This window comes from Hyperolius riggenbachi, chromosome 1 (genome assembly GCF_040937935.1).
Source record: "Hyperolius riggenbachi isolate aHypRig1 chromosome 1, aHypRig1.pri, whole genome shotgun sequence".
NCBI classification, from domain to species: domain Eukaryota; kingdom Metazoa; phylum Chordata; class Amphibia; order Anura; family Hyperoliidae; genus Hyperolius; species Hyperolius riggenbachi.
This window is the reverse complement of record NC_090646.1, coordinates 374,300,098-374,324,016: the sequence shown is the minus strand read 5'-3', so window position 1 is coordinate 374,324,016 and position 23,919 is coordinate 374,300,098. Positions and strand designations below refer to the sequence as shown.

The following is a 23,919-nucleotide window of genomic DNA, read 5'->3' as shown; positions in this document are numbered from 1 at the left end:
AAAAAGTGTCTTGCTAAAGGGGAGTCCTTGTTGGTGTCCTTCTCCCCACTTGAAGACTGACCACTTGACAAAGGGTGTAAGGCCCGAAACGTTGTGCTGGTTTGCATGCTGTATACCGCATATATATTAAATCAATGCACGCTGGATATTTATCCTGCAAGGATCGAGTCCTATATGGAAATTCTACACTACTGGTTGACCCTTACATCGTGTTATAGTGTACATACAGTTAATGTTTTAATTTCCTTTAACATAAGGAAAACTGCCCTTGTCCATTAGCACATTTTTTTTTATGGAAGCTTTACATTGGAGAGAGGGCATGCATCCTGTTTACAGATTCAGACTGTTTACAGATTTATGTCCTCACTTGAAGATCACATTAGGTCATCATATTGAGGCAAGATCAGGTCAAGTCTGGTCACCTCCTATATCAAAATACTGTAGAGCATTAGAGTAGTCATTTCCCAGATGATCTCAGAGCTGTATGCCGCTTTTTAGTTCTGAAAGTTTTGCAGAAATGAGCAAAGAGCACTATAAAAGCTCTTATCAGTTGCCACTATGCTCACATTAGTCACATGCTGAATATTTGTTATATCATTAGTATCCATGGTAACTGTCTCTTGCTCACCTCCCTTTTCACTCTGTGCCATGAGCAGCCATTAACAGTCACAGTGCAGCCCTGTCACAGTGCATTTACTTATTGCCAATGCTCACTTCGCTAAAGGCTGCCACTAAATATTTTGCCTTCTTCTGTGTCACAAGGCTGTTGTCATGATCACAGTGGAGTATGCACAATGCTGTCAGGTGTCATGTATGCCTGATTTTGAGTCATGATGGCTGAGTGTCAGCATTATGTAGAGCAGAGTTTGCCTTAGGGCCCTTTTACACTTCATACGTTTTAATAAGTGGCTATGCATTGCACATCAGTTGTCCTTTCAGCTACAATTGGCAGCAACTGACTGATATAGCGTAAAAGGACCCTAAGGGTCCTTTTACACTTAAAGGGAACCTGAGATGGAGGTGTGGGGGGGGGGGAATCATTGTACCTGGGGCTTCCTCCAGCCCCATTGAGACCTTTGGCTACCTCGCTATCCTCCTGGGACATCTCGTTCCACCACAAGGGTCCTCTAAAGTGTCTCTCGACCCTGGTGTACTGCGCACGCGTCACCTGCATGCTCCCCCATTGTACTCCTGTTGCTGGGAATGTACTGTACCTGTGCAGTACTACTGTGCAAGCAAAGAATGCTCCTGGCGACGGGAGCGCGATGACGGCAAATGCGCAACCGAACTGTACATGCGCCAACTGGCCCCGACTGGAGAAACTTCAGAGGACCCTAGCGGCGGATCGCGGCATCCCAGGAGGATGGAGTGGGAGCCAAAGGTTGCCACGGGGCTGGAGAAAGCCCCAGGTAGGTATGATTTTTCCAGCATCCCCGTCTCAGGTACACTTTAATTAGTTGCTCTCAGTTATAACTGTAAGGACAACTGATTTTCAAAGTAACCTACTTGTTTTCCATGTTTTCCTATGGCTCAGTTCACACTATAAGCATTTTAATTGAAAGCTTTATTCTCAATGCACTGCTATGGAGGAAAAAACACAACGCATACTAACGCATACCAAGGAAAGAAAAGGTAATACAAAACATTCTATAACAAAAGATAGCCGTTGAAAGAAACAATTGGGGGGGGGGGGGGGGGAGTTAGATTACAATCAAGGGCTTTCACTATAAAATATAGTCAAGGAGATGCTAATAATTTAAAACTTGCTAGTGAGACAATGAAATTTGGCAGAAAGTACACTATATTAGATCAGCCCAATTACAGGCTGCATATAATTTGTATTAGATTTGCATGCAAGCCATACGTATTTGCCTCCTATTAACTATCTCTAGTAAAGTTCATTTTTTTTAATTTATTTTTTACCAAAGCCAAGGTATGGATTGATTTTTGTATTGCTGTCTTTGTTCCTGTTGGTGAAACGTCATGCCTGGACAGAAGTGTTATAAACTTTCACAGATGACACAGGACAGCAATAAAAATAGAAAAAATGTTCTAAGGAACATTGTTCAAGGAATTGGAATTGCAATGCAAAATCAGATTTTAAAGCAGGAATGTTAGCCACAAAATCAAATTCCATTTAACCACTGTGCTGTGTTCATTATGCATACTGCAGCCTTACCCTCACTGCAGGCACTCTAATCAAATCAGATATGTTTCTGCTGTAATAAATCTCATCAGTTAGCCTGGCTCTATTTGGTACATTGCCGACGAGAAGGAAACTTGTCATCTGCGCCCCCACATTCCTGTTCCTCACTAATTGACTGGGAGCAGTTCTGTGTGACATGAGGCTGAAATCTGATCTTGCAGTGCTCATTTGTTTGCAAAGCAAGCTAGCTATGACAAGGCAGATTCCAGGAGGAAAAAAAAGAGTAAGGGAGGAAATTACATAATACATACATACATACATAATACATACAGTACAATACATCTGTTATGTAAGTAGAACAAGTAGTTTTCTACTTACAGTGGGATGCGAAAGTTTGGGCAACCTTGTTAATCCTCATGATTTTCCTGTATAAATCGTTGGTTTTTACGATAAAAAATGTCAGTGAAATATATCATATATGAGACACACACAGTGATTTTTGAGAAGTGAAATTAAGTTTATTGGATTTACAGAAAGTGTGCAATAATTGTTTAAACAAAATTAGGCAGGTGCATAAATTTGGGCACCACAAAAAAGAAATGAAATCAATATTTAGTAGATCCTCCTTTTGCAGAAATTACAGCCTCTAAACGCTTTCTGTGGGTTCCAATCAGAGTCTGGATTCTGGTTTAAGGTATTTTGTATCATCCCTCTTTACAAAACATCTCTAGTTCATTAAACCTGAGTTTGATGGCTTACGAGCATGGACAGCTCTCTTTAACTCACACCACAGATTTTCTATTATATTCAGGTCTGTGGACTGAGATGGCCATTCCAGAACATTGTACTTGTTCCTCTGCAAGAATGCCTTAGTGGATTTTGAGTAGTGTTTGGGGCCTTTGTCTTGTTGAAAGATCCAGCCCCAGCGCAGCTTCAGCTTTGTCACTGATTCCTGGACATTGGTCTCCAGAATCTGCTGACACTGAGTGGAATCCATCAACTTTGACAAGATTCTCAGTCCCCGCACTGGCCACACAGCCCCACAGCATGATGGAACCACCATCATATTTTACTGTAGGTAGCAGGTGTTTTTCTTGGAATGCTGTGCTCTTTTTCTTCCATGCAAAACTCCCCTTGTTATGCCCAAATAACTCAATTTTAGTTTCATCAGACCATAGCACCTTATTCCAAAATGAAGCTGGCTTGTCCAAATATGCTTTGGCATACCTCAAGCGGCTCTATTTGTGCTGTAAGTGGAGAAAAGGCTTCCTCTGCATCATTCTTACATGCAGCATCTCCTGTTGAACAATGGTTGAACAATGCACAGTGACTTAATCTGCAGCAAGATGATTTTTAGATCTTTGGTGCTGGACTGTGGGTTGACTCTGACTGTTCTCACCATTTGCCACTTCTGTCTATCCGAGATTTTTTCTTGGTCTGCCACTTCGAGCCTTAACTTGAACTGAGCCTGTGGTCTTCCATTTCCTCAATATGTTCCTAACTGTGGAAACAGACAGCTGAAATCTCTGAGACAGCTTTCTGTATCCTTCCCCTAAACCATGATGGTGATTAATCTTTGTCTTCAGGGAATTTGAGAGTTGTTTTGAGACCCCCATGTTGCTACACTTCAGAGAAAATTAAAGAGGAGGAAAACGTACAATTGACCCTCTTAAATATTCTTTCTCATAATTGGATTCACCTGTGTATGTAGGTCAGGGGTCACTGAGCTTACCAAGCCAATTTGAGTTCCAATAATTAGTTCTAAAGGTTTTGGAATCAATAAAGTGCCCACATTTATGCACCTGCCTAATATTATCTAAACAATTCTTGCGCACTTTCTGTAAACCGAATAAACTTAATTTCACTTCTCAAATATCGCCGTGTGTGTCTCCTATATGATATATTTAACTGACATGTTTTATTGTAACAACCAATGATTCACACACGAAAATCATGACGATTAACAAATTTGCCCAAACTTTCGCATCCCATTGTATATCTGTTTGTTTGTTTGTTTGTTTGTTTGTTTGCTGGAATAGTATGGCTGACCCTGCTTAAAGCAAGTAATTCTACCTGCCAGATAGAAATAATTTAAGATATCATTGTTAAGTCCTAAATTCCTTACTGTTTCCTGTGTTTTGCTTTAACAGGTACGCCCTGAAGCTATTACTAAATGTGCAGCCATGTGGCCATCAAAACACTACTATTAACTGCATTGTAATGTATTCACTAGGCTGAAATTGCTGTAATTAACCGTGACAGTGATTTAAATTTCCTCGGGGGATTTTCACTTAAGTTTTCACAATTTTCATTTTTTTTTTGCAGATCTACAGTTGAAAAATATCTGTTTGTATCTTAATGCCGCTAATAGAGATAATGTTTCTAGATTTAATGGGCGGAGCAGTTTGACATTGAAGTGCATGTATCTATTTCCTGTTGGGAATTAATGGCAGGATTGGATGCAGTGTCATAATTTGTACATCGTTAAGTACAAGGTACACAGTCTTATGAATGTTGTCTCTTGAATCTACTTATTTGTAGTACAGGCAGCCATTTAAAGCACATCGATTTTCTCAGCAGATTTGATCACCCTGATTAAATTTTTGGATCTATAGCTTAATATGCTGCATCAATGGCTGATCAAGCATTAAAGGAAACATTAGGCAAAAACTATCTACTTGCCTGGTGCTGCCTCCAGCCTCTGGCAACTTATGTGTCCCTCGCTGCAGCTCCACGGCCACAGTAGCGCGAGCACGAGCCATGCGCTTGCGCATGTGCAGAAGCCGCCGACTTCGCCAGGTCACCGGCTGCTACGGAGGGGACTTCGGGACAACAGCTGGGAGAGGAGCTGTGGCAAGGGACACATAGGCTGCCAGGGGCTGGAGGAAGCCCCAGGTAAGTGGATCTGTTTTTTTAAACACCTGATGTTTCCTTTAAAGTGTACCAGAGCTGAGGGACCCTAAAGATTTAATACTCATGGGAGCTTCCTCCAGCTCCATAAGCACATGTGAGTCCCTCGCCATCTTCCCGCGGTCTGCTGTTCATCTGCAATCAGCTCTGGTAATTGGCTCAGTCGGGGCTGAACGGCAGACCGCGGGAGGAAAGCGAGGGACTCACATGTGCTTATGGAGCTGGAGGAAGCTCCGGTGAGTATAAAATCTTTAGGGTCCCTCAGCTCTGGTTTCCTTTGAGGGCTCTACCTCTGACACAGGAGACCAGGCGTTGAATCTCAGCTCTTCCTGTTCAGTAAGCCACCACCTATTCAGTAAGGAGACCTTGGGCTAGGCTCCCTAACACTGCTACTACCTATTGAGTGTGCCCTAGTGGCTGCAGCTCAAGAGCTTCAAGTCCACCGTGAGAAAAGCGCAATATACGGTAAATGTTATTTGCCTTGTCTTGATCAGATACAAATTAAAGAGGGGTTGATTTGTTTGTCACCTTGTGTGGCCATTTGTGCATGTATACCGAACATACAGTTCTGTAGGCTTAAATATCCAGAGAATGTAAGTGATCCAGCTAACCTGGAATACATTTGTTAAAATGCATGTGCTATTAGCCGGTGAGAGTTTACAACCCTCACCTGAGTCATACTGGACCACAGCACGGGTTGATGAAAGGTTAGTGAATCTAGAACTGTATGACTGCGCTTGCATGCATGCTCCCACTGTGAGATTACCTTACCTTTCAGTAAGCCCAGCATGATCCAGCAACAAACGGCACACAACTTTTTAATACATTCAGGCAAGGTTTGTTTCATCACTCATGTTTTCAGTGAACCAGCTTGGAAAGCCTTCATAAATCAGACTCAAGGAATTTTGCCATCACAAATGATTGGAGCAGTGAACAATCATTTCTGTTCAGCGTGCATTTCTGTTATATGCCAGATGTTTTCTCCAAACACTAGAAAACAACAGGAATTGCCCAACAGTTTTCCAGACCATCCCAGCTACTTCTCAGTTGTGGTTGTCATTTTGGTGATTGTGCAACACTCCTTATGGATGTTTGGCTACCATAAAGGGAGCCTGTCATAATAATTAAAGGGAGCCTGCCATCTTCATTACTTTATAAACAATGCCAATTGCCTTGCTGTCATGCTGAGCTTTTGGCTTTAGTTGTTTTTCAGTTACACCTGCAACAAGCATGCAGTCAGTGGAGTCACATGATCATTTTGGGCCTTTCTTGCTTACCAAAGTTTTTCATGAGAAAAGCCCAGTGACTAATGATGCAGTCACTTTTTTTTTAAATGAGTGCAGGTAAAACCAGAGTCTGCTGAGCTAATCATTTTTTCGCAGGATGCACAGCAAGAGCCAGTAGAGATCCCACCACAGGCAGATATTAGGGGGCAGGGAGGGGGTTGTCGCTTCATCTTGTGTTAGCTGTGTGGGAGATACAGACAGGGAGAGGAGTGTATTGTTCAGGGAGAGATTTGTTTTACTAATTTGAATGTGTGATGTATAGAGTATATTGTGTGCTTTGCAGAACTGCTATACATTACATAGATTAGAACTGTGTGTGCTTAGTTACAAGTTACAGCAAGGTATCTGTAGTCTTCCAGCTTGTCTGCTACTCTTTGTACAAGTACACTGCACCAAGTACTGTGAGAAGAACTGTTAGCTATAGAATTCCTTGAGTGCTGCTGAGCTGAGTAACTTAGATTGAAGTGTGTGTACATATTGGTTAGGCACTGTACTACTGCAGGGTCACAGTGTCCAAGAGCCATGCAGCTCTGCGCTGCATGTGAATCCCCGGGGGTGAAGCTAGCGATCACATTCATTATACTGAATGGGATAGCAGAGCATGGGATAGTGGCGCAATCACCCCGGAATGCAGGCAACCATGCGCTGTGATTCAGCGGTGAATCACAGAGCATGTATGGACACAGCAGACAGTGCAGCCTATGCACTATTTGCTCTCCCTGCGATTACGTTTCCATAAGCGAGGCTGAAAGCGCCCAAATGGTAATGAACCCTTAATTGGCTGTATTGTACAGTCAACATAGAGAGCTGTCATTCCTAGACTTTATAGCATGCTGCATTAGTACGTATTAGCTTAAAGGGGAACTGAAGAGAGAGGTATATGGAGGCTGTCATGTTTATTTTCTTTTAAGCAATACCAGTTGCCTGGGAGCTCTGCTGATCCTCTGCCTCTAATACTATTAGCCATAGCCCCTGAACAAGCATGCAGCAGATCAGGTGTTTCAGTGGTTCAGACTTATAAGTCTGATCTGACAAGACTAGCTGCATGCTTGTTTCTGGTTTTAATCAGATACTACTGCAGAGAAATAGACCAGCAGGGCTGCCAGGCAACTGGTATTGATTAAAAGGAAATACACATGACAGCCTCCATATACCTCTCTCTTCAGTTTCCCTTTAAGGTGCCCATTAACGATACCATTTTCTGATCGGCTCAGATAGTGTTGGATGGTGCCAATCGATAACAAAAGTATTAGAGGCAGAGCATCAGCACAGAAGTCAGGCAACTCACATTGTTTATTAGATAATGAAGATAGCAGCCCTCGCATCTGTTGCTTGCTGTCTCCTCCCCCCTCATAGAACAGAACAGGCTGATCAGCATGTCTGTACAGTTATCACTCCTAAAACTGTCCCCAAAAATTATCACCAATGAATATATTAGGCAACAGTAATTGAACACCTGTATGAATGTTAACCTTTCTCCCATCAATTACTTAAATGTACCCTTAGACGATGAAAAAGCTAACGCAGCCAACTATCAGGATGATAGGTATATATTGGCTTTAAACCTAATCCTCTGAGACAGATACTTTTGGCAAAGTATCAGGAGAATGTGGTATTTCTATGGCATTCAGCAGCTGCTTTGGCAGCCTTTCAGCTGAGGTAGGCCCTGTTTCAGTAGACATTTCACAGTTTCATCTGCAAAGTCTATGGGCTAATCTGCAGATAGTAGCCAGCTGTAGGTGCTTGCCAGCTTGCTGGCTACAGACTAGAGGCAGAGGGGTTTAACTCACCCATGTCACATCCTCAGTGTGCTGCCCTTCACGTTGCTTCACAGCCAAAAGAAGGAAGTAGCTGTAGAACTGGAATGCAACGTGGAGGACAGTGCTGCTGTTATTCCATTACTTCTTTGTTGACAGCATTAGCTAAAATTCAGGAAATGAGGGGAAATCTCCCTAACAGGAACACATGCCTCAATAACAAACTGGCTGGGTTCCTGTCTTCCTCTGCTTTCACCAATCTAAAACTTGAATAACTAAAAGTTTTGTACAGAGTTGGGCTTTAAAGAAAACCTGTAACTTTAAAAACCTCCCCTGGGGGGTACTCACCTCGGCTGGGGGAAGCCTCCGGATCCGATCAAGGCATCCCCCGTCCTCCTCGGTCCCAGTGGTGGCGATAAAGCTCCCGAACAGCAGGGATGTAAATATTTACCTTCCCGCCTCCAGCGCAGGCTATGCTATCCACCTCGGAGATAGGCGGAAATAGCCGATCACTGTCGGGCAGCTCTTCTGCGCAGGCACAAGTCTCCTGCGCCTGCGCAGTAGAGCGGACTCGACTGAGATCGGCTATTTTCTCCTATCTCCGTGCGGAAAGCCGCAACAGCGCCCCCGCTGGAGCCTGGAAAGGTAAATAAATCAGCGCTTGTCAGGCTTGTCAAGGGAGGATTCCGGGACACTTCGGGGGAGCCAGCGCTGGGCGGCCTGCAGCTACAGGGGAGAGGGAAGCCTCATTGGGACCCTGAGGCTTCCCCCTCCTGAGGTGAGAACTTTTTTTTTTTTGTTACAGGTTCTCTTTAAGATCTTTTCCCGAACACAAAGTTAAAAAATATCTAATAGCTTAATATCCAGTGTGCTCATATTGTACTTTTTTTGCATGACATTTCTGCAACTACAAATTCTGATCACAGCGTCAGGCTTTGCGGGTAGGACTCCAGCTGCTGCCTGGATTGCAACATCCTGCAGTGCAGTCTGCATAGAAACAGGCACAGATTGAATCTCTCTGAGAAGACTGAAGCCTATACAGCATTACCAATGTGTAGGTAGAGGGCAGTGTATAGGCTTCTGACCTGTTACTTACACTTTAAAAGTAATCTTTTTGTCATTAGCTAATCAAGTTTCTTACACTAAGAAAATGAAGCTGTGTCGCAGCTATTTTAACTTTGATGTTCACATGTATAATTACTAAGCTGTAAAATCTTCCTCAGGTTTCTCACCAGCCTTATTTAGTAATTTTTGTAGTGACTTCACTCTATAAATTCTATCTCGGTAATCAAGAAGTAGTAATAATAACATTGCTCCAGAGGCTGTTTTTATTAGCATAAACTAAACAAAGGGTTCTCCCAAACAATGACTTGCTGTGTACTCCTCATAAATGGAGACAGCATCTCCTCTGAGCTGCTTCTTAAAGCTGGTTCTGTAAGAGAAGTTCAAACTTGCTTGCTTGGATAAAGATACATGTTAATTTTGTGTTGTCTGGTTTGGCTGTTCAGTTTCCTTTTGTCTCTGAGCTTCTGTATTTTAGGTCTCACATTTGTGGCTTCCATGTATCATTTTAGCTATAATAGAAACAAGTCATTAAAGAGGGATTGTCAGCCACAAAATCAAATTCCATTTACCCACTGCTCTTTGTTTATTATGCAGCCTGCAGCCTTTTCTGCTGTAATAAATCTTCTCTCAGTCAGCCTGGCTCTATTTGGTATATTGCCCACGAGAAGGAAGCTTGTCATCTCCCCTCCCATATTCCTGCTCCTCACTGATTGGCTGAGGGCAGTTCAGTGTGACACAAGGCTGAAATCTGCTGTGCTCAAATGTTTACAACATGTTTACAAAACAACCTAACTATGACAGAGCAGATTCTATGAGGAAAAAAGTAAAGTAAGGGAGGAAATTACATCAGGATTGGCTTCAGTCAGAGGGAATCCAAGATGACGAATGCCTGAAACAGAATTCTATTTATTTACTATACAACATTCAGTGAAATCAAAACATGGACAGTACAATACATCTGTTATGTAAGTAGAGCAAGTACTTATCTACTTATATTATATATACGTTTTATTTCCTGGCATAGTATGGCTAACCTTGCTGCTTTAAAGTATAAGGAGAATCAGTTAGAATACTTAGTTATGTTTTATGTAGTTTAAAGAGACGTGAACAAAAAAGTTAGTTACACACCATAAAGCCTTCTCGGTCCCCCAGTGAAGTAACGTGCCTTTGGGACTCCTCAGCAATCTTTGGAAGTATTGGCATCCCTGAGTATTTCTGAAGATGGGAGCATCAATACTGCGCATGCGCTTGTGCATATAGTGCACATCCGCTGGTCTTTAGAAATACTCTGTGATGGCAATACTTCTAAAACCTTCCAAGAGTTCCAAAGGCTTATTCTGACATTCCAGTCATATTACTTCACCGGAAGAACAGTGGTGGAACAAGAAGATGGAGAGAAGACCAAGAAGGCATCCAAAGCCTCTACGATCCCTCTTCATAGGTGAGTATCCAAATCTTTTTCCCCCTTGCTTCAGGTTTCCTTTAACGTTGTCTATGTGGTCCTATCATTTAATTTTTGATATAAATCAACATTGCTTTTTAGTAAGAGGGTTTTTCAATCTCTATAAGTCCCTTGTACAGTATATTCTTTGAGGTTCTGGGTCATCATGAGCTATCTGGGTATTCAGTAGTCAATGTATGATGTGAATTCCAGGTCAGTATTTATGATTTTATTGAAATGAAAAGAGCCACTTTTAATTCTGATGTATTGAACAGATACTTTTTTGAGTAAGATTTTGAAGAACAAAATATTGTATTCACTAATGAATGCAAGGTCAAAACCTGTAAAGCAGCACATAAGAATATGTTCTGGCTATACCAAACTGGTCTGTGAAGGATTCCTGTTGATTGGTGTGGGAACTTTACATTACACTTACTGCTTGTTTTGTATTGTTGAGTGTGTCCTTGCAAAACTCTCTCATGACCAACCTTATGTTTACATCAATAGGCACTATAGCTGCTGTTCTGTGACACTGGAGCCATCAATGCCCACAAGCATGATTGAGCCTCAGGTACCCATGACCCTGTCACCAGTTCACCAACTGTACTTCCAAAGAGCACATTTGATAGGTACTGATCACTGCATCCCTGGAGCCTCACATGATACCTGTCATTGTGCAGATGCTCTGACCCAGTCATCTAGCACATCACAATTTGTTCCATTTCAAAGAAGATAATTAGTTCTTCCACCCATAAGGCATTGTTTCTAATCATAAAAAAGACATTACAGAAAGTAAAGCTTTCAGGTGCATTTTGAATACCCACATAACTTTCACAAATAACAGAGACAAATGCAATGGGGGAAGCACCCTGAGAGCAGGATAAACTGATGGAAGGGGGTCCACTGTCTGCTTAGGTATTCTTAAAGGAAAATCCAAGATTTTAGCAAAATGCCTAAATGTGACACCTGCAGTACTACAAAGCAGTCTCTTGCGATGGTTTAGTAACACCAGTGACACTTGAGAGCCTACATGTTCCAGCAAGTATGAAGTGGCTGTAGCTCACACCTAGATAATGTCAGTAATATCAATGGTTCCTACTTCACACCCTTAATGATACATATGTATGTATAATCTGTTATTTGTTTATTGATATGAACGATCCATGTTCTAGTGCCTTATTACTGTTATATTTAAGAGGTACCAAACTGGTTAAGTGGTTTTACAATCACAAAAACATGTCGGTATGTTCTTTGGTAATAAGATCTTTCTCTTTTTCCCTGGTCTACCAGCCTATGTGATCTCTAGAAGTTAAAAATGAAGGCTCCCTCAAGTAATGTGCAATTGTTTTATGGATTGAATATTGATTAGGAAAGGCTGTTTTTTGCACCCTGGCCTGAGCATGGTGAGTGGGGGAAGATTTCCTAAAAGGCCACAAAGGCCCGTGACTTGGGCGGCAGAGTGATTGATGATGACTCTGTACTCGGTTCAGCTTAAAACTTCTCATTGGTGAAGGAGCTTATTTGTATGCTGTATAATAACTTAAAAAGAACCTGAGGCATAAATAACTTCAAAAAGTAAATGCTTACCCAAGGAGAGGGAAGCCTCTGGAGGATGCCATGCTGTCCTCCAGTCTTGCCCGTGAACCTACTAAACATCAGACCCGCGCTCCTCTTATGGCACAAGTATGGCCGTGCTGCACCAGCGCAAGCACGGTTGCAGCTGCACAGCAGCATGGAGCCACTTATGCATGAGCGGCTCCAGCTTACTGCATAGGCGTGGTCGTACTTGCGCTGGTGCAGTATGGTCATGCTTGTGCCTGAAGAAGAGCACAGCCCCGATGTAATTACTGACAAGCCCTTGTCTATAATCTCCAAGGGGTCCGTGCTTGGTGATGGGGGACCAGAGGATGGCATAGGAATCCTCACTAGGATCCAGAGGCTTCCCTCTTCTTAGGTAAGTTTTAACTTTGGTCTCTGAGGTAAGACCTGTTGTAAAGTCAAGCACTCAAAGAAGTCGCTCATTACTGGGAATGGTTAACTTATGTTACAGTGTTTATGTAAATGTGTAACGCTACAACAAATCTATAAAACAGCAACAGGATAAAGAATTGTGGGCATTAATAACTAGAACCCTAAAACGATTGAGTTCTTTTTTATTTATTTTTTTGCGAATTGCAAGACAAATACAAAAATAAACAGAAGAAAAAAAAACTTGAGATACATGAAGTTTCTTGAATTTAATCCAGGCATTTAAAAAAAAAGTCATCAGATTTTTTGGGTGGAAGAGAAAGGATAGCCATGCTTACTTAGGCATCTGCCTAGTTAACTATGTAAAGCTAGCTTGAGCATTGTAGAGCAACTATGAGAAGTGAACTAAATCGTTAAATATTCCCCATGGGGTTGTATTGGACAGTTACTTAAATTCATCTGCACTTAGCTGAAATTCCTATTAAAAATGACAGGCTATTTTCCAAGGTAGTTCCAGATGTCCTGTCTCAGATCCTCCCTAGTCAGCACATATCTCCTTCCTGCATTGTCTGTCAATATGGTGATTACCGGTCCAGACAGCTGACAGGGAAGGTGTAGGAGGAAATTATGTTATGTAAAGCTGTCTGCTGTGGCTCTTATAAAATGTCATTTAAGGCAAAGGCCTCAAGCTGCACAACAAGAAAAAAGCACATGCACCTTCTGTCCAATGAAAATTTGAGGTTTATTTAACAATTCGCTGTAGAACACAGTGTAAGCATGCGTCCACAGAGACGTGAAATGGCTATCGCTTGCCCTCTTGCACCCACCTCCTCTCTCCCAGCTGCACATGATGCCATAATCCACAGCTGATTGATATGACTATCTGGATACATGTAATCTGTTTATTTTACTTTTTGCTATGTCTAATTGCCTATTAACCTAAGGGAGTGCCGCACTACTCATCTATTCTACTGTTTACCAAAAGACCTCAAGTTGCTTTGTGGTTGACAAAGTGTAGATCTCTACTTATAAGGCAGGTTTTTACTGCTGGGGAAGAGAGATGGTTATTTCTGATTGGTCATGGCTGGATTTACCTTGTCTCCCATCATCCCAGTCCAACATTGCCTAATATTGCAGTCATGTGTGACCTGTGCTCGGCTTTCCCAAATGGCTATAAACTGCTGAGAGCAAGGAGTGTACTTGTTGGAGTAGCTGACTAGAGAACTCATAAATGATACAAGTAAAACGTATGGGTTTGCTTATTTTTTACCTTAAATAAAATAATAGTGTGTACAGGAAGGCTCCGAATTACAAATGTCCAAGTTATAAATGGCTTGTGCAACTGACGTGGTGGCAAACATGGGCAAAGTGCAGGCTAAACACCCCTGCTGCTGCCAACAGCCAATAGGATGCTTTGTGGGTTAGTAACATCACTGCATCAATCAGAATAGGGAACTCGAAGGATAAACAGAGTGTAGATACCTCACGTGCAGCTGCAGGAAACAATTTATCTTACTGTGTATACCTGGGTCAACTGTATTAAATTAGGCAGATGAGGCACAGGGGGGCATAGGAAGCACAGAGGTAGCACAAAAAGGGGCACAGGAGCCACAGAAGAGGCACAGACATGGGGGACACAGTAAAAGGTAAATATATCTTTCCAACTTAAATACAACTTAAAGAGGAACTCCAGTGAAAATAATGTAGTAAAAAAGTGCTTCATTTTTTACCATAATTATGTATAAATGATTTAGTCATTGTTTGCTCATAGTAAAATCTTTCCTCTCCCCGATTTACATTCTGACATTTATTACATGGTGACATTTTTACTGTGGGCAGGTTAAGTAGCTGCTCCTAGCTGTTTTGGCTGTTAGAGACAGCTGTAAACAGCCATTTCCTGTCTGTGAACATTGTTACATTGTGGCAGTTTGCCCAGAGTACCGCGGTACTCAGAGCTTCTTGTGGGAGGGGTTTCAGCACAAAATCAGTCATACAGCGCCCACTGATTTTTCTCATGTAAAAGGGGGTATCAGCTACTGATTGGGATAAAGTTCAATTCTAGGTTGGAGTTTCTCTTTAAGAACAAACCAACAGACCATATCTTGTTATAACCTGGGGGCTGACTGTATATGTAATTATACATATACAAAAAAAAAAGAAGATACGTAAAGCTCTCCCCATATCAGATATATTTTTAGAATTTTATGGACACAACAATTAAGATAGTGGCTGGATAGTGTACTGGTTAAGTGCTCTGCCTTTGACATGGGAGACTAGGGTTAGATTCCTGGCTAGGGTCAGTACTTATTCAGTGCAACTCTTGAGAGCTTTGAGTCCAACAGAAGAAAATATACAGGTGCTGTACAAGTGTTAGGATTAGGATTATTAAGATATGGAGTACAATATTTCAAAAATCATTGTGCATATTATAAAACCTGCACTGCACTGTAAGCATAAATGCCCCATGCTAGTTCTTAGCATGGCAAGAGTAGCGTAATGCTTCAGGCTATAAGACACTTTGACAAATTGACCTTAACCCCAGTGAGAAAGTCAAACAGATGTCATTGTCTGAACCAGAGGCTGAGTATGCAAAGGACAGTGACAAGAGAAGTACAAGAGCAACAGGTCAGGCTTTGATGCTGGAAACCCTGAACACAAACTGCCTTTACACAGTGCACAATACTGAACAGGAGAACTCATACATTCCCACCAATACATTTTAGCATGTACATCTGGGACATGGAGACAGTGGTAATGATTTCTATGAATGGGCAGATCCAGGTAGCATGTACCATTTTGCAGCATTGGTTGGGAGCAATAGATAAGCAACCCTAAAGTTACAGTATCCTTTAACTTTGGTGTATGAGTACAGACATCAAACTAATAACCAAACGAACAGATCATGAATGATCTGCTACTAAAGGTACCCCTAACTGTAGGCCCACCAACAATTTCTGCAAATTACATGTATTACATGTAAACCATGCAAATGATTGTGGCAAGACATGCAACCCTCCACACATAACTTGTTTTTAATATTAATTTAGCTTTAAAGAACATCCGAGGTGAAAATACACTGATGAGATAAACAATTGTATCTATCCTCCCTTTCCTAAAAATGTTTTTTTAGATACCCCACAATTTTGTTTTATATTTAAATCTACTTTAAAACTACTTTTTAAGTTTTCAGTCTTTCATTGTTTCTGCTCAATGACACATTCATTGAAGTATGCCAGAGCTAAAATCTGTGAACTGTTGACCCTTTGTATCTACTGTCAACAAAGTGTTTTATGGCTGTAATTCCTTTATAGTAAGGGTTACAGAATAGTCTGACATATCCTGACCCAGGCAGAAACTGTCACTTGAATAAATAATAATTAAAGGAGTCCATACACTGGTTGATTTTAGAATCGATCGATCGATTCTAGTGAATCGCAACAATCATAAATCTATGCTATTGATTGATTTGCGGACGATTTCAATCGATTTGATCTAGCTGACAGAAATCTATCTAATGGTCGAATCTGCTGCAATTCTATAAGTTTATGGCCACCTTAACTCTTTCAGGCAGAGGAAGAGATAAAGGAAAACAGTTATTTGTGTGCTTCGCACTCCACATATCTATTTCACCATGGGGCTAGATCAGGCATGGGCAAACTTGACCCTCCAGCTGTTAAGGAACTACAAATCCCACAATGCATTTGCCTTTATGAGTTATGACTGTGGCTGTCAGACTCCTGCAATGCATTGTGGGACTTGTAGTTCCTCAACAGCTGGAGGGCCAAGTTTGCCCATGCCTGGGCTAGATACATCAAAGTGTGGTAAACCTACTGCGCTTTAGCAGCACAGGATAAAATTGGCATGTGCACGCTATGCACGGTCCTGGCAGCATAGCATGTGCTCTTTAGTTAAAGCCAATCCTTGTAAATGCCATGTGATAGTGATGTAGTGTGACCGCAATACTTCACTAGCGCAGCCGCTACCACGTTAATAAATGTAGTAGCGGCCGGCCGCTATGGTCGCGCTAGTGAAGTATAGCGGTCATACCAAGTCACGGCATTTAGAAAGATCGGCTGTAACTAAAGAGCGCACCTGTGCTGCCAGGACCCACATAGAGTGTGTGTGCTCATTTTTTGCCCCTCTGCTTGAGCGCAGTAGGTTTACCGCACTTTGATGGATCTAGCCCAAGTCACATGTCACCTCAGAGAAAGTATCAGCCACAATATTGGCATAAAAAAAAATCAAGCATGTCAAATAAACAGAAAAAAGAATGTGACTAAATATAGTTGAGCAATTCAACCGCAATGTTCATTTGATGCACAATTTACAGATACTGCAGCTGCCAGTTCATATATGACGTCACTATACTGAGTTTGATTTTAAGCACAGGAAGTTTTTCATCAACATTAAAGGGATACTGTAGGGGGGTCGGGGGAAAATGAGCTGAACTTACCCGGGGCTTCTAATGGTCCCCCGCAGACATCCTGTGTTGGTGCAGCCACTCCCCGATGCTCCGGCCCCGCCTCCGGTTCACTTCTGGAATTTCTGACTTTAAAGTCAGAAAACCACTCCGCCTGCGTTGCCGTGTCCTCGACCCCGCTGATGGCACCAGGAGCATACTGCGCAGACACAGACCATACTGGGCTTCTGCTATACACTCCTGGTGACATCAGCGGGAGCGAGGACACGGCAACGCAGGCGCAGTGGTTTTCTGACTTTAAAGTCAGAAATTCCAGAAGTGAACTGGAGGCGGGGCCGGAGCATTGTGGAGTGGCTGCGCCAACACAGGATGTCTGCGGGGGACCATTAGAAGCCCCGGGTAAGTTCAGCTCATTTTCCCCCCGCCCCCCCTACAGTATCCCTTTAAAGAGACTCTGTAACGACAAAAAGATCCCCTGGGGGGTACTCACCTCGGGTGGGGGAAGCCTCAGGATCCTAATGAGGCTTCCCACGCCGTCCTCTGTCCCACGGAGGTCTCGCTGCAGCCCTCCGAACAGCCGGCGACTGTGCCGACTGTTCAATTCAATATTTACCTTTGCAGGCTCCAGCGGGGGCGCTGTGGCTGCTTTCGCTCCGAAGGAGGCGGAAATACCCGATCTCAGTCGGGTCCGCTCTACTGCGCAGGCGCCGGAGACTTGCGCCTGCGCAGTAGAGCGGACCCGACTGAGATCGGGTATTTCCGCCTCCTTCGGAGCGAAAGCAGCCAGAGCGCCTGCGCAGGAGCCTGCAAAGGTAAATATTACGTCACCGCTGTACGGAGGGCTACAGCGAGACCCCCGAGGGACGGCAGACGGCGTGGGAAGCCTCATTAGGATCCTGAGGCTTCCCCCATCCGAGGTGAGTACCCCCCAGGGGACGTTTTAACGTTACAGATTCTCTTTAAGAACTGTGCCTGCAGTTAGTATTCTGATCTGTGTAGAAATTTGGTGCTGAAATCCTACCTTCCTGTGCATCTCTCCTCTTTCTGGGTCCCCTGTACCTTGGCACCCAGACAAGGAAAACTCACCATGTTTCCTGGTTCAGTATTCTGCCAAGTACACATTTTATATATTTGTGTAGAAGGAGCATTTAAAGATACTTTTTTTTCCAAAATTAATTCAGAACTCACCCTTTTTTTTCTTACAGAAAATCAGTGAGTGAATTGGCATGAGAACTGCTTAACCCTCCATGAGTTCAAACCTTCTACCTCAGCATCAGAAGGCTTTTATGAAAGATTTGCAGTTCTTTTGGGGATACATTCTTCAGGGCTGTTTTGTGTCTCAGCTGTTATATCAGTGCACTGTATACAAATGCTGATGTATATGTGTGTAGAAAGCAGAGAAATCACAGACGTGAGCATGGTGGGTGTCCACATACAGCTGCAGATGCTCTGCTTAAACATAACATATACAGGCTATCATCACACCATAAAGATAAACAAAACTTCTAGTAGAAGAGTTGAAAAAATGGTGCTGATGCTCTTAAAGCTGTACCACACATTCAGTTAAAGTGAACCTAAACATCCCCCACCCTTGCCCACTGATGACTGATGAGGAAATTTTAAAAAGCAATTGGTTTTCTTGCATTTTCACATATATGTGCAGTTTGAGCTGCCGGAGTTGCTGCTTTAAGGACTAGATTTTTTTCGTAAAGAGCGGGTGGCTAAATCACCATGCAGACTGGGGCTGTGCATCTATACAATTCTATGTAAAACACCTGACTTAGACATGACTAAAAATTACAACATAATGCAGAAAAATACATTAATCAATAGTAAAGGACCATGAATATAAAACAACTCTTACCCTCCAACCTGGTCAGAATTTGCTGGCTGCTCCCCCGCTGGTCAAACATCTGCAAAGCATACCATAAAACGAATCATTAATACCAATACAGATGATACACAATGTATAATCTATAGATTTAAATCAAATATACCCTTAATAAATATTACAAACTGAAGCATAAAGCATACTTCCTATGTAACCCCAAAAACCCAGAGTGCCTAAATTCCCAATAATCCACCAAGGACCCCCCTCCCGCCTCCCTGTACTGTATGTTGTGACACTGTCTTGTATAAGTTTTGCAAATGATTAGGCAATTGATGTGAGGCAGTGCAATCTTTCAGGCGCTGTGTGGTTTAGTCTATATAAACCAAACCACATGGGCACTTAATCATAAAAACCACAAATGAAGAGTGACATGTATAGAAACTATTCACATTAAACACTGTGCCCTTAAAAAGATGTGCGAGTTTGGTGACATTGCTGCACATGCTGCACCCTAAACAGGGAAATATACAATCCAGATTCAGCACGATAAGTATCACTTAAAACCACTTAAGGACCACAGGCTAAAACCCCCTAATGACCAGGCCATTTTTTTATAAATTAGGCCACTGCAGCTTTAAAGAGAACCTGAATTGAAAATAAAAAGTCAAAACAACCATACACAGGTCATACTTACCTCTGTGTAGTTTACTCCTCTATCTCTTTCTCCTCTCCTGCGTCCCATTTGTGCACTGTGAACAATGTAATTCTCCGTCCTCCATTTTAAAAATGACCATTACCACCTAACAGCTTCCTGATCAGCACACTGTTAAACTGTCATATCACCCACTTAAGCCATAGGGAAACATGGACATTACCTTGCACATTCAGTTGCAACTGACAGCTGCTGATATATAACTGACAGCAACTGGTATATTTCAGTTCTGACAAAATATTGTCAGAACTGGAAGGGATCACTGCCCACCAACACAGCTCTCTGTTGGTGGGCAATGATCACTCCCCAGATGTTTGTTTATTTTATTGTAAATATTTATTTCCTTTATTTTGTAATACATTTGTTCTTTTTTTTAAAAATTATTTTTACTCTTCCTTCTCCCTCCTCCCTCCCACTGCCAGCCAATCAGTGCAATTGGCTGTCATAGGCTTCAGCCTATGACAGCGGATTGCTGTCTTGCCACCCAGGGGGACACCTGTGTCACAAGACTGTCCCCAGTACAGCACTGCCATAATCGCAGCACTGTACAGACTAAATAGATGGCCATTTCGCTGTCTAACAGTCTCCTAGTGGCAATCGCCGCTGGGAGACTAATGGCGGAGCAGAGGTCGGTCATCCAAGCAGAGATGCGTGCGCAGTGGCACGTGCGGTCTCCTGCAAAACACACCCCCAGGACTTAACGCTGATCGCCATTTGGCGGTCCTGGGGCTCACGCCGAAATCACACACATCGGCGTGACGCGGTCGTCAACAAGTTAAGTGATGATCAATTACATTGTTCCTTATAGTAGGGGCATTATTAGGAGAGGAGGATAATTAAACTGAGGGACCTGTGTGAAAGCTTCCTGGGGTAACTTCTAATAAAGTCTGGTGATCTCACCAATAGAAACACTGCACATATTCACAGTTGAAACAAAAGGTAGATGTGATATATTTCCACCTTTTGTTTGAGTGTAGTTTGACTTCTTAAAACAGAAGGTATTTTCAATGATTCAGCTTTGAGCGAGCAACTGTGGTTTCCCATGATGCATCACTACTGAATATGCAAATTATCTCTTTATGCCCCTGAAGCTAGGGTTACATTCAGAACTGCTGGTGCATAGCAACACTATACAAAGCCACATCATCCCAACATGTAGACAGCTTGTTTTGGACTTTCTGGTCTTCATCAGTGCATGACAGGGATTGATAGGGCTTTATGGGAAAGGGCTTGGACCAGTACTACAAAAAAACCCATAGCTCATTTCAAACAGAGGTGGAAATAGAAGCGCCTCACATAAATTGTTTATTTGTTTAGAATAGACAGTGACACAACATTTACAGTACATAAACATTATATATCCCAACTGTGAGTTCTGGTGATTGATAGTATACCCAAAAGAAGAAGGGAAGGGGTTGTAGCATCCAAAAACACTGTTAAAAAGGGAGGTTTAGTGGATTTTAAAATGAGGCACTCTAGGTGTTGGGAGTTTAATAGGGAGTATGAATATATAACATAAAGCAAATAAAGCAAAGGTGTATTTGAGTTTATGCATGTGTACACAAATTGTATTGGCATTAGTAGGTTGTGGTATGCTTTGTAGATGTTTGACCAGCAGGGAAAGCAGCCAGCAAGTTTTACCTTGTTGGATGTATTACAGTTGTTTTATATTAGCAGTCCTTTTTCTTATTTTTATGTATTTGTAACGATTGCGGAATTATTTCCGTGGTCAGCGCACAAGATGCGCGCTGACACTGCGGAAATCCTCCACAAGCGTACAAAATAACAGAACCCAGCTTTGGTGCTATGCACCTGTAGAGGGAAATTCCCACCAGCAGATGGAGCTGTGGAGTGCAGAGGAACACAGCCTCTGCACTGCCACAGATGCCTGGAGGGAATTGTACGAGTTGAAGCAATGCAGGGCAAGATAGCCCTTAGAGAGAGCACAGAGACAGAATGTATGTGTGTCCACCAATCTAGTCGCCACCCAGCGACGGTGAACACACAACAGTGGAAACTAAGTGGGAATGCAATCGCAAGAGTGGCGATTGCCAATAGACAACAAGACCGAATTAGACAGAGCACAAGTGTAGCAAGAAAGACATAGCAAATAACAATGATCAGAACGTCAAAGAAAATAACAAACGCTAGCTAAACGCGAACTCCGCACTCATTCGCAACAGCGAACGCGTTAAAGACACGATCACCGCACGTTAGGTGCCCAGTGATAAGCATGCCACCCTAACTAACCAAAGTAACACAAACACGAAATAGAGAACGCGAACGCTTGCTAAACGGTTACCTCACGAGCCTACAGCAAGCGTTTGTACCAGACAAGACAGAGAGAAGGAGTAGCCAGCAGCAACCGCAGCTCTGGCCTACACTCCCAGACAGAGCACAGGAGGAACCACCGCCACTACCGCTAGAGCGGATGCGATCCAGGCAGACAACAGATGAATCAACCAGTAGCAACTGCTGCTCTGGCTTGCACCCCTAAGACGGAGTACAGACAGAACGTTTTCCTGTCAACCGCCGCTGGCGACAAGACAATCGCAACAGATAGACAGTACAAGGCAAAACAGATAATACAACCTGACTACGCTAGAAGGGATGCCTAGTGCAGTCCCAAGGAATTACTCTAAGATAATCTTAGCAAACAATAGCAAAGGCTGATACTCCAGGTGAGTTAGCAGGAACAAACCATCATGACCAGCAAGGGATTCTGGGAGAAAATGGTATTTATACTGCAAGCCATCAAAGCAGCTAAGCAATTTGCATGCAAAGTGGATGCAAATTCCTCACCAGAACAGCAGCTCAGCAAGTTGCAGAGTGAAGACAGGTCTCCTTTCCAGAGACCTGCAACGCTCAGAGCTACAAAATGGTCAAAAAGCTGTCTGCCTGTGCAGACAGCAGAGCAGATCATTACAGTACCCCCCCCCCCCCCCCCCTCTAGGGATGGCTTCCAGATGTCTCTCAAAACTGATATTTCCAAAAAAAATATCTGACTGAACACTCATGAAGGTCGGGACAGCCCGACAAGGCCTAACTCCAGAGTCAATCCTCACGAAACCGACCTCGTCGGAAGCAGAAACCACCGAAACATGCCCATCAGTACTACAAGTCTCAGCGTAACACCCACCAGAACTGTGAATGCCAGAGAAGAACCCATCGATTCCCTCCAAGCAATACCCACCACCTTCCAGGGACCGTCCAAAAATACCAAATCTGCCACAATAGCCATTTGAAGTGTCCCTTTCAACAGAGAAGCCACTGTTGATCCCATTCAGGGTACCAAGAAAAATTTCTCCCAGAATCTCCCAGAACACTTTGAAGCTCCGGAGAGATCCCAAGAGGCCAGAATGCTCACCAGGCTCACATGGAGAACTACCAAGAACCCCTATGGAACCTATGACAATTCCGGATTCAGGATTACCAGGACAACCATCAAGATCAGGGCTTTCAGGGACCACTTCTGGGCATGCAGGCAATATCAGAACATGTCTCCACCGAGGAAGCATCTGAGCATTTTGGTAACCGAGACACACTTGGGCTTTCTGGGTCACAGAGCACATCGGGGTACACTAGCACAAGAGAAACCTCAGGACATGTCGAGGAACTGCCGACCTCAGAATTCGTCACGACAAGACCAAAACCAGGACCGGGCAAAAAATCATCACGAGTAGTGGTCACAAGCACTGGTCTTTCAAAAGCAGACTTGGACTCAGACTTAGAAGTCTCTATGACTGTAATTGTATCCAACCAGAACTCATCATGGACTACTCATGACTGGAGCTCCACAAGAGCTGCACAGGTAGTCAGTATAGCAGCAATGCCTATTGAAGTAGGCAAAACTTTAAACGGCCCTGCGGGGCAGGAGGCCCCTCCTAAAAGTTCTGCACCGTTTGGGAGGAACTCGGAGACCTCCAGAACATCGAACAAAACTTCAGGAACATCATTTCCTAAGTTTTCTGACAAGGATTCTGAACTATCCATGTTACAGGGCCGCACATCAAATACCTTCTGCGGACAGGGCAAATGTCCCAGGGATGGTTTTACCATATGCTGGGACTGAATTTCATCTTCCAGAATAAGATGCATAGGAATATCCAGTGAAACCAACACTGACTCCCTAAGTCTTGTTTCCCTGCAGGCAGAATCCTTCATAGCAGTCAAACCAGACTGCAATTCTGAAATGGCAGAACAACAGATGCAATTAGCTGCAATACCTAGAGGAGCCTCTGGGCTCCCTGCAGGAGGTTCATTGCAAGGTAATATTGACTCATCCAGAGTACAGGGTGGAAAGTCATTACTTTCCTCAGTATCAGATTTGCAAAACCAAAGCGCTGTCTCATCCCTAGACTCGGCTAACAATGTTGAATCCGA

The 23,919-nt window shown here is 43.0% G+C and overlaps 1 protein-coding gene across 5 annotated transcripts in view; it reads right to left on the bottom strand.

The window, feature by feature from the left end:
• Window positions 1-23,919, bottom strand: part of LPAR1 (lysophosphatidic acid receptor 1) — a 178,569-nt gene that overhangs the window by 138,967 nt on the left and 15,683 nt on the right. For all 5 annotated transcript variants that reach the window (XM_068234334.1, XM_068234335.1, XM_068234336.1 and 2 more), the window contains one exon: window positions 18,858-18,906. The gene's annotated coding sequence lies outside the window, so the exon portion shown is untranslated. The remainder of the gene's footprint in view (window positions 1-18,857; window positions 18,907-23,919) is intronic.